Here is a 10,343-nt window from a genome sequence, read left to right on the forward strand (position 1 = left end):
AAAAAAGATCTTTTAAAAAGAAATTTCCTTCCATGTTGATGTTATAAAACTAAGCAACAGGACTTACAGGAGGACCTTTTGGGCTCCAGTCCTCTTTTTGAGGTATTCCATTGCATCCACTCTGATGAAAGATCAGCTTCATAAAAAGGAGAGGAGAGGAAGAGATGAGCGCTGGGTGAAGATAAGAGTCCCTGTTGTTGCGTTAGAGAACCTAGACCCCATTTTCATGGAAGAAATGCTACATTTGGATAAGGGATGAGCACGCACCTGTTTTATTTGTGTAATCTACATACCAAAAATAGGTGAAATTCTTCAATATTATGTTTGTGCTTACACATCAGTGCTGTTATTCATAAGATCAGAGTTATCCATAAACATATGATGCAGTTTGAATATTTGTACAATGTGTGCTCCAAACCAAATCTATCAGAAAAAAAACCCAAACACTGTTAGCTGTTGTTGGTTTCTTTCTACTTCACTTGTGTTTTTTGCTATGGGGGAGCTCAAAATAGAGAGTAATTATCTTCCACATCAACCTACCTACATTCGGTCTCTGAAAAGTTTTCTGACGTAGCATATTGAATAAACGTTTTTAGCATCTTGTTGTTTTATTTTAGGAACTTGTGCACGTTTGTTACGAACTACTTTATTTTAGCTATGAGTACTACCAAATGAGTAATTTGTTTTTATCTTAGCTCCTTGGCTAAATATTTCAGACTGTCCTGGCACTCACTGAAGCACTCTCTTTATATTTATATTTATATATCACTAGAGAAATATTCTCTTTAAAAAGCGGTAACAGCATTTAAACCTTACAGAATTTAATCCAGTATGTCACTGATGCTAAATATATTCTACCTTTTTCCCTCCCAAGTTCTCCTCAGGATCCCCAAAAGCAGATACCAACCATAAGACTATTTCTGAAGACAGGTCAGATTTCGTAAATGAAATGGTTCTGGCTGCTTTAGAAAATAAAAGTTACCATTTTGGAACTGCAGACCAACCTCTACTTCCAGCCTGGGGTTTATGATGGCTGCATACACTGCACAAGCATTCTCATCACTGTAGAGATACATACAATCATTGCAAGCTATTAACTGAGCCTACAGATGAAATTATAATATGATTGTCTCCTATATCAAGCATTTGAATTGCCTTTCAAGGGTTTTGTTCACATCAAAAGACACAAAATGACACTTCAGATAGTTAGCAATGGCATTGTTAAATACACTTTTACCTTGCACCGAAGTATTGATCATACATCAATCCAACTTTTATTTCCTCTTCATCAGTTATTTCTTGGCTTGCCTGAACCTAAATGAACTATTTTGTGGTCATTAATTGCACTCCTTCCCCCATTATTATTTCCCTTAAATGAAACTCAACTGAACAAAACAAAACTGCAGGGACCATTCCACACATTTCACAACTGTATTTTCTTCCCCCAACAGTCTTGTGGTAGTTCTCTATCCAGTTATGGATCCATTTACAAGAAGTCAGGCTCTACTGCAGCACAGAACAGCAGCTCCAGCAGGACCACCACCTCCAGACACCACCGGCAGCCTCTCAGTAACCTCCTCATTGTAGCAAAAGCATTTGCATGTTGCACACATGAGGGTAATATGAGAATTAAAGAAACACCAATAAAAGCCATCTCGACTGCTCAAATAGACAGCTGGCCCTCACTCCCCCCATTGACCTGCTCTGTGTCCTAAGGTGCAATACTCATTTCGAATTCCAACGTTGAGAACAGACATTAGGAACTTCCTTCAGCCACAAACTGGTCGCTAAAACTACTACCAGCAGTTCTTCCTGGTCTGCTTGTCATCCTCACTTCCCTTTCTGCTTTTGAGTTTTCTTAATTTTTTTTTTGGCATCTTACTGCACAATTCTTTTTTATTAAACTTATTTATTTCTAGAAATGCTGTCAAAGTGGGTAACAAGTATCTGTCCTGGAAAGGAGAGCTGACAGTTGGCTCTGAATGTCATCGGATATCTTGCCTCCGCAGCGAAGAGGACACTGACAATGTCACACCTGTTATTACTGAGATAAAATATGTGATGCTTTGTTTCAGACTGTGTTTCTAAATGTCTCATAAAATGAATTGTATTGCTTTCTATTCTTCATTTAGATCGCTTTTTAAAATAAGAACTTGAAAATTAGTGAATTATGTACACTAAAAGCTTTGAACACTGTAGCACTTTGCTAGAGATTCTATTAGAGATTCTACTATTCTACTAATAGTAATATTAGAATATTACTGTTTTACTACTAGAGTTCTAATTTTTAACACAAATGAAGCTTACAGATGATGAATTACATTCTTATTAACTATCTGATATATCTGAGCTAGCTTTAATCTAATCTAAGAATATAAGCCTGCTTATCTGTGTAGCTGGAGGAGAACGACATTTAATGTGGGCAACTCACTCAGCACTAAGGAAGCTGCTGGAGGTGCAGAACGGGGAGGGAACCATGATCTGCAGCAGAAGACTTGGAGGCTGAAGCTGATGCAGCTTTCAGATGGCCAAGAGACTGGTGGGTAACACGGGCAGAGCGTTGTGATTACTAGCTCTATTTGTTTTTTGGATAATTATCTTCTGTTTAAAAAGGACTTCAAGTAGTGACAACATAAATAAAGCTAAGCATGCAAGGAGTGGCTCAAGCAGATTCTTACAGTATTGTTGACTCGGGTTAATTACAATAAAGAAGAGTATACAGAAGAGTTTACACGGGAGGATTCCTCCTTCATACTCAGTGAGCATCACCAGCATGCAAGGGAAAGAAAGACTCAAACAATACTCCTACAGATTTACCATGAAGTGAGAGCATTAATTACAGTTATCTCCAAGACGGTGTCTTTCTGCAAGCATGCACTGGACCTTTTCAGAAACTATTTGTCAGTAACAGATTCAGCAAGAAGTAGATATTGTATTTTACTTTTCCCCTGTATGTAATGAATCACATGGAGGAAAGCATTTGCTGACAACTCCATGGAAAGTTCAGGATAAAAGGAAAAACCTTTATCTTGTTGTCTTCCTTCTCTGAGTATTGAGGGACCTTTTCACCACACTATCTGGGACACTTAAACTATGCATTGCTTTTGTGCCAATGTTCACATGCATGTTAAGCATACTCTGCTGGAATATTAAAATACAGAAGGGGAGATGGTCTAAAAGCAAGCAAGCTCCTTACCAAATCAAGCCTTCAGAGGTCAGTTTGCATCACAAAAACAGCAAGAGACTGGAAGAGCCTTGCAGTAGGAGTAATGGAAGCAGTACAACTCACCATGGCTCAGGACCAGACAGAATGACTTCACGAGCTGTGCCTGCCAAGACAGCAGGGCACAGAGTTTGACTTAACACACTGAGTTCCCTCCAGTGCTGTTCCAGAAAGGGGGGGCACTGGGGGATGCTTAAATGTACACAGATGGGCTCAGAGCAAGAAAGCAAAGGAGAGCCCAATCAACAACAAACTGGAAACTGAAGTGTGAATTTTAAATAGACAGAATCCATTAGCCAAACAGGAACTTGGCTTGGGATCCTAGCAATCGAGGGTTTTATATCTGTATTGTGGAAGTTTTATGGGTTTACATTGCAACACCATGTAAATATCAGAGACAAAATAATAGCTGTACTAAGAGAACTGCTTAAAACCAGGCTTTTGTGTAGTGATATAGTGATGAAGCCTCCCTAGCTCAAAACTGCATTGCCACAGCACAGACTATTGTTTTCAATATGTTCTTGATGATTAAAAACAACCTAACAAAAAGAAGCCCCAAATGCCACAACTGCTGAATACACCAATGTTCTGTGAAACCTGACATGTTTAGCTAATGTTGGAAAACTGATTTAAATGTGGATCCACAGCACAGTCCTGGTTCAAAAGGCATGCACACATCTGAGGTACACGATCTGTGTTCTTTCTCAATCTGGAGCAACTTAATAAATACAGGAATATTAACAATAATGATATAAGAAACAAAATAGAAATCACTGAAGTGGTTCAAACATACTCCCTCCCCAAGCACGTAATGCAAAATAGCATCTTTAAAGAGTTACATTAAATCCTTATGGTTTCATTTTTCCCCTCGCAGACCCATTGCAGCATCCCTGTCAGCCAAGCATCCTGTGAGGGATGCTTTTCAAAACAGCAATGCAGTGCTGCAAGGGCTTGTCAGCAGCACAGCATGATTTAGCTATCTGCATGGAATGGGACTCAACAAAGAAATGACGATTCCCAAACTTATTCCAGAGTCACGTGAACTATTAGCTCCTGTTTTATGTCTACTTTAAAGAAAATATGTGAGAATTTGAGGTATTTTCTATTAGTCTTCCTGACTAACTACCCTAAGTAGACTTACTGTTTCACTGACCTAAAATTTTAAGCATTTTTATATACAGATTTCTGAGTTTTCATTATACAACAGTTTCTTATTGATTTTGAATAATTAAGTAATCTAAGAGTGAGAAATTTCTCAGTCATTTAAGATCTGCCTTGGGTGCAAGTACTAGTTTTGGTAAAAGCAAAGAACCATCCTTTTTCCCTGTCTTTCCTTCACTGTATATATCTTTCCTCTCATCCCATCAATGTCACTACACTCGTTTTCCCCCACTTCTTCCCTACTAGGGTTCAAGTACAGAAGGATCAGATGATTTCAAGACTTAATATAATAACCTTTGAACTTCACCAAAAGAAACCACCAAGTTCTAAAGTGAATACATGCATTTATATTCTCCATCATCCCATTTCTCTGACTTTAGCTCACGTTCCGCAGCCCGGAGTCCCACTGCCCCACTGTAAATCTGGTTTGTGAAGGCAACATTTTTAGTTGTGACACGCCTTCCAAAGCAACATAAGCTAAAAACAAATAAAGGCCCTCACTACAGCACATAAATGTATTCATTTCAGAACGTAAGTTACAAAATGTGGGTTGAAATTCAGAAGTAAGAAAAGTGACATTTGTTGCTTTATTGCATGGTGCTGAGCCCAGATGATTTGCAAGCTGCGTTGCTTTTGAGTTACAGCTTGGCTTGTCTCAACACAGAGGTCGGTACTCGGGGCTGTGTCTGTGGAACCACTCGCAGTAATTCAGCAGCTCTGGGGGACAGGGTTAGTCCACATTTCAGCAGCTTTGCTGCTTGCAACAGGATCTATACAACCTACAAGATCAGCTTACAGAAGGGGGCCCTGAAGGGCTCTCCTAAATATAAAGGAGCATGAGTAGAGCATTGCACAACCCAGCTCACAAATCTCTCTTTTGTTGTGTTTATGTCATTTGTAAACTCTGCAAAGAGCTCAAAGCAAGCTCAATGTCATAAATCTTGAAAGAAGCTGGTACTGCTTATATAATTTATGTATCATGAGAGGTACTGAGACCGCTACCCGGTTTTTAGAGGCTGAAAACAAGGGGAAGCAGCCTGGAGCTTATGAGCAGAAGAGGACTAATTAATGGGGCTGCAGATGGGCTTCTCCAGAGCAGGGACAGTTCACAGACTGTCCTGGGGACCCAGCTGGGAGGAGGAAGGCAGGGGGGAACAGGGCTGTGATGTATCCTGAAGTGGACAAGCAAGGAGCAGGTCACACCAGCCCCTCTACAGCAATGCCAGTACAGAGGAAGCTTTGCAGGCTCATGGCTACAAGCCTGAGAGAGTCCCTGATGTATTTTTGCTTTGTACAACATTGTTCACTGCAAATCCATCGTTTTAAGCAAATGCATTACATTACCCTTACATTCTCCCTTGTGATGAAGTTATTTCATTATTTGTTTTTCTGTCACATACACACAAGTGGGTAATGAATCCATTAGTCAAGGGTGGGCCAGAAAGCATGCAAGGAACATGTCATCTTACAAATCTGCTTCCTGGAAACCCCAGTGAGTGTTTTGGCATTTCCAGGCTGTGTAAGCATAGTCTTGATAGTGTGCAATTATTGGCAGCTCTTAGATGGTTCTACAACTGGAAAAGTAGGAGTGACTTAGAAGTAAATAAAACCTGGGGACATGCTCGTTTTTAATAATGCTGCATGGGCCATGAGGAATATGGGTATTAGGGTAGTAACAGTCCCTAGAGAAGTCCAACACCAGCTGTTTCTGCATAGGACATAATTAAAAGCATATACCTGTAAGTAAAATGATTTACCCCACAGTATTTGAGAACACAAGCATAGGTGTTGGTCAGTGTGAGCAGCACGCAGAAAACAGCTGTTAGGAGAGTCCAGCTAGAAAACCTGTAAAGTCTTACATCTTTCTAAATTAATTTTGTAATTTCTCTGAACTCTCTAAAGGTTCTTCTCAAAATAATCAAAGTATAGCAGGGCTTCCCTAGGCTAATTAATTCCTTACTGGTAGGAAGGTGATTCAATACTAAGTTCTTCTATGCTCTAAGTTCTTCTACTTAAAAAACAAGATCTGCCTGAGAACAACAATACAGTGGTTCCATAGCAAGGATTCAATTTATAAGGCAGCAATATAAAACCTCCATGAGACCCGGAACTGAATCAATCATTATCAGCCACGAGCTGAAGACAAAACAAGCCAGCAAAACAAAAACCAGCCTGAGCTGAACATCTGTGGGCTGTGTAGAGATTCAGAATTCATTTAATAATTGGGGCAGAGATCCCTCTTTAAAGTATCACAAATCTAAACCTAAGCCTGGTGGGTGTCAGAACATGCCATCTGTTAAATCAACACAGTTTAATTAATCAAAGTTAAACGTTTTTACTTTTTTCCCCCCCTTCTATATCTGAATACACATTAATTCCAGAAAATAGCGTATACCCAGCAATTAGATCTGTGAAGAATTTAGGATGATTAATGTGTTTACAGTGAAGACCCAGCCAATGGAAAACTTGCGTTGTAAAATATGGGAAGATATGCAAAATAATGGCAAATATACAGCAAATATTTATTGTAATGTGTAAGATAATGGACAAAAGTAAGGCCTGGGTATGGCAGCTGCCATCCAGATGGCCAACACATGGAGAACAGAGAATGGCTCTATTGAGCTAAAGCAGGAAGAACCTTTGGTTGAAATAGAGGCCCTCTAACTGTCAGATGCTCACCAAACAGCAGCTGCTGAAGAAGTAGATTCAGAATGTTGAAAAAGGCACTCCAGTTTGCCAGACAAGTTTGAAACTTTTCTGGACAACTGTATCTGTTCAAGAAATGCAAAAGGCTCCTCAAAAATCTCCTAAAGAATGCCCGCACAGTCACTGAAATAATACGTTTTCCTCCATGTCTGTGTTCCTTGGACAGTCTGCTGTCAATGACTTCCCCGAGTGGGATAACCCACGTCCACACAGCACAGGGCCAGGACAGCCCATCACTGCTCAGCTCCTAAGTAACATTTCCTGGTTTCAGAAAAAGAGAGGATTTCATGACTGCGTCTTTGAAATATGTATGAGCATGGAGAAGATCTGTGCTGAATGGGATCTAGTAACATTAGTCCAACTGGCTTTGAATTCTTAATCCAATAACTCAGTTGTTTGCCTTGTTCAGCACACAAAGCACCAGAGCTGAAAGTCCCCATGAGAGAGCATGTATAATACAGAGACTTAACAAGAACTTCCATCAAATTGTCACCTTATGTTTAAGAGAGGTCACCTATCCTTTGTCCCAACCCTCCAACAAAGCTTTTCCAGGTAAATTCATAAACTGTTCAGTATGTTTTGATTGTATCCATCCCATACTTATTCCCACTGCTGCTCAGGCAAAACATATATGTTGCGTGTTCTGATCTGTTGTTGGAGCTGCTGGTTCATACAAACTGTCACTGTTAGAAAAAATACACAGTTTAGTTTCTGCAAAAAATTTCTTTTTTTGTGAAGTAAGAAAATCTAATAATGTTTGTGAAGCTAAAGGTACATTGAAACAGGATTAATCTTGTCAATTAAGCCAGCGGGTGATATTTCATAGCTACTCTGTCTGCCAAGAAGGGGAGAATATCTGGGCATCCCTGGGCTGGAAAGGTGTGGTTTGTACAGAGGAACATCATGGGAACAAACTTTTTTTTATTCCCTGGGAGCAAGGCTGAAAAGACTGTTCCAAGGGACAGCAATACGTGGCCACAATCACGTTGGCAATAAGTAAAAGTACTGGCTGAGATTCTGAAGTCAGATTTTAGAGGAAAGCTGGTTAAATCCTCAAGAATCACAACAGAACTCCAGGATTCGTAGTTAGAAACAAATGCTAACCCCATAGACAAAGTCAAGCACCACCTCCAGCCACCTCAGCCACTATCCATGCACTGGGTTGGGAAATTACAGGGTGCCTTCTGGTCCTGGAAAAGAGTTTTTAGGATTTAAGAGAAGATTAAGCAAAGACAGGACAAAAAAGAGGAAGACAACAGCGTAGCCTCTCACATGCTGATACCTTTCTTGTGTTCCCCTTATCCTCCTTACTCGCTTCCTGCTGCTGTGCAGCCCTTAATGGCCATATTGGCTATGCAATAACTTATTTTTAAGCCTACATGACACATAAAAACAGGAGTATAAGGACAGAATTTACTCAGTAGCTGAATACCACAAAACAAGACTTAAAAAATAAAAAAAAAATAGATTTTTCAAGATTGGAGCAGATAACATAACTGCAGCCCTGCCTCAGGAGATGGCTGGCTCTGCTCTGCAGCAGCACCATCCAGGGACACGGACAGCACTCCCATGGCACTGAAGCTGCACAGCTTCTGCTCATTATGACCACTCTCTCCTATCACTCCATGACACAGTATAGTACAGCTTATCTTTCTTTTACCAGAGGGCTGGGAAAAAAAACACCAGATGACAGACAACTGATTTTCGCTTTGTGTTTTGTTTCTGTCTCACATCCTTAGAAGATGAGAGTTCACTGTCACCACAGAGATCTCAGTGTGATTCCTCAGACAGGCATTTACATACACAGTACCAGAAATATCAGAAAGAAACGCTAATTAAAATTCTCCTCAGTTCAGCAGAAGCCCTCTACCTGTGCTTCTGGAGGCCCTTCGTGTGCTATCATTGCTCAGGATTTTCTGCTGTGGTCAAGACGCAGAATTAAGAGAGGCATAAAACAACTACAATACCAAACCAGCAGGATAAGCACATTTCCCACCATGCAGCAGATAAGGAAAGAAACCAGAAGCATATCAGACCCAGCACTGGCTCCCACCACAGACCCAGCTACTCAGATCTGCTCACCAGCTGTGCCAAGGGCAGCTCCTACAGCACAGACTGGGCCAAGCTCAAGCGTACACCAACCAGGTTAGCAGAGATTTGATCAGTTTGCAAAGAGCTCCCGAGATCAATGGAGCACATAACACGGTTTTTGAAACAAGGCCAAAACCACAAAAAAAGAACAAAACAACCGAACAACCCAATCTAAAAGATCCAGGTTGCCTCAGCCAGACTTACCTTTTTGGGAGCACTTTTGTGTTCTGCTGGGCACATGAAGTTACACAAACATATCCATGACTGCTTCACCAAAAACAAAGCAGGTAAATCAGGTTCCTTAATCCATTATCTTGTCCTGTCACAATAAGCTTTGTGCTAAACTGCTGAAGGGCCCGTTCAGCCTGCTGCATGGCTTAGCACTGAGTCCGCTCAGCTCCAACGCAGCAGTCCTCAATCACAAATCAACCTCATTTTCACCTGACTGTTTCTCAGGAGTCCGTAATCAGGCACTTGGGCACACCCATGTGTTTGCTTCTGCTCAGCTGTGGTGTGTTTAGGAGTGGTTCTCTCCCAGCTGCATGCCCAGCTCTTGCTGCCCAGGCTCTGCCCAAATGCAGGCAGCCTCTGTGCTGAACTGGGATGCTGCCCAGAGAGAATGGGAGCAGGGAATAAGGTGACAAGAAGGTGATGCGGCAAAGAGAAGTTGCCGATGTTGCTGTTAATGAAAGTGGGATTGGAGCAGCATCCTAACTGCATGCTAAAAGAAAATGTTTTCTTGCTCAGGTACAGGGCAACAGGCAGGGAGAAGAGCTGAGCAGACTGCTTGTGGACCATTGCCTCTCTCTTTCTGTACAACTTCCCCATCAGGAGTGCACCACCTGGTTCCAACTGCTGTTATGGCCTCCATTTACCTAATCATCAAGAGCAGAAACAGAGTAGGGAGCACTGGAGAGGCACAGATGGCAGTGATTAGGGAAATCTCAGACATGAGATTGGATTTAAATTTCTTCAGAGAGGAAAAGAAATTGAAAATTTGTTTCTCCTTATTTTGCATAAGCAACTGCTGAACTATTGCCTAAATAGAGACCAGGGAGAGGAGCAGTTACGCTTCCTAGAGCACACTGCGGATGTTACCTCTCCAAAGCATATCGTACAACTGAATCGGGCTGGGTGTTTCACCTTGGTAGGAAGTAGTAAA

General features: G+C 41.1%; 1 protein-coding gene and 1 long non-coding RNA gene across 4 annotated transcripts in view; one reads left to right on the forward strand and one right to left on the reverse strand.

The window, feature by feature from the left end:
- The window catches only part of LOC109369971, a 16,960-nt gene extending 14,314 nt beyond the window's left edge, over positions 1-2,646 (forward strand). Inside the window, exon 4 of one of the 3 annotated variants that reach the window (XR_002119680.2) lies at positions 2,397-2,646. This is a non-coding gene — a long non-coding RNA (uncharacterized LOC109369971). Of the gene's footprint in view, positions 1-1,451; positions 1,877-1,919; positions 2,059-2,396 lie in introns of those variants that run through there. The other 2 variants (XR_002119679.2, XR_002119678.2) reach the window with 2 other exon arrangements.
- Positions 1-9,608, reverse strand: part of LOC100541675 (contactin-3) — a 125,764-nt gene extending 116,156 nt beyond the window's left edge. The window contains exon 1 of the mRNA XM_010718739.3: positions 9,386-9,608. The gene's annotated coding sequence lies outside the window, so the exon portion shown is untranslated. The remainder of the gene's footprint in view (positions 1-9,385) is intronic.
- Between the last annotated feature and the right edge of the window lie 735 nt (positions 9,609-10,343).

This window comes from Meleagris gallopavo, chromosome 14, assembly GCF_000146605.3.
Source record: "Meleagris gallopavo isolate NT-WF06-2002-E0010 breed Aviagen turkey brand Nicholas breeding stock chromosome 14, Turkey_5.1, whole genome shotgun sequence".
Lineage (NCBI taxonomy): Eukaryota > Metazoa > Chordata > Aves > Galliformes > Phasianidae > Meleagris > Meleagris gallopavo.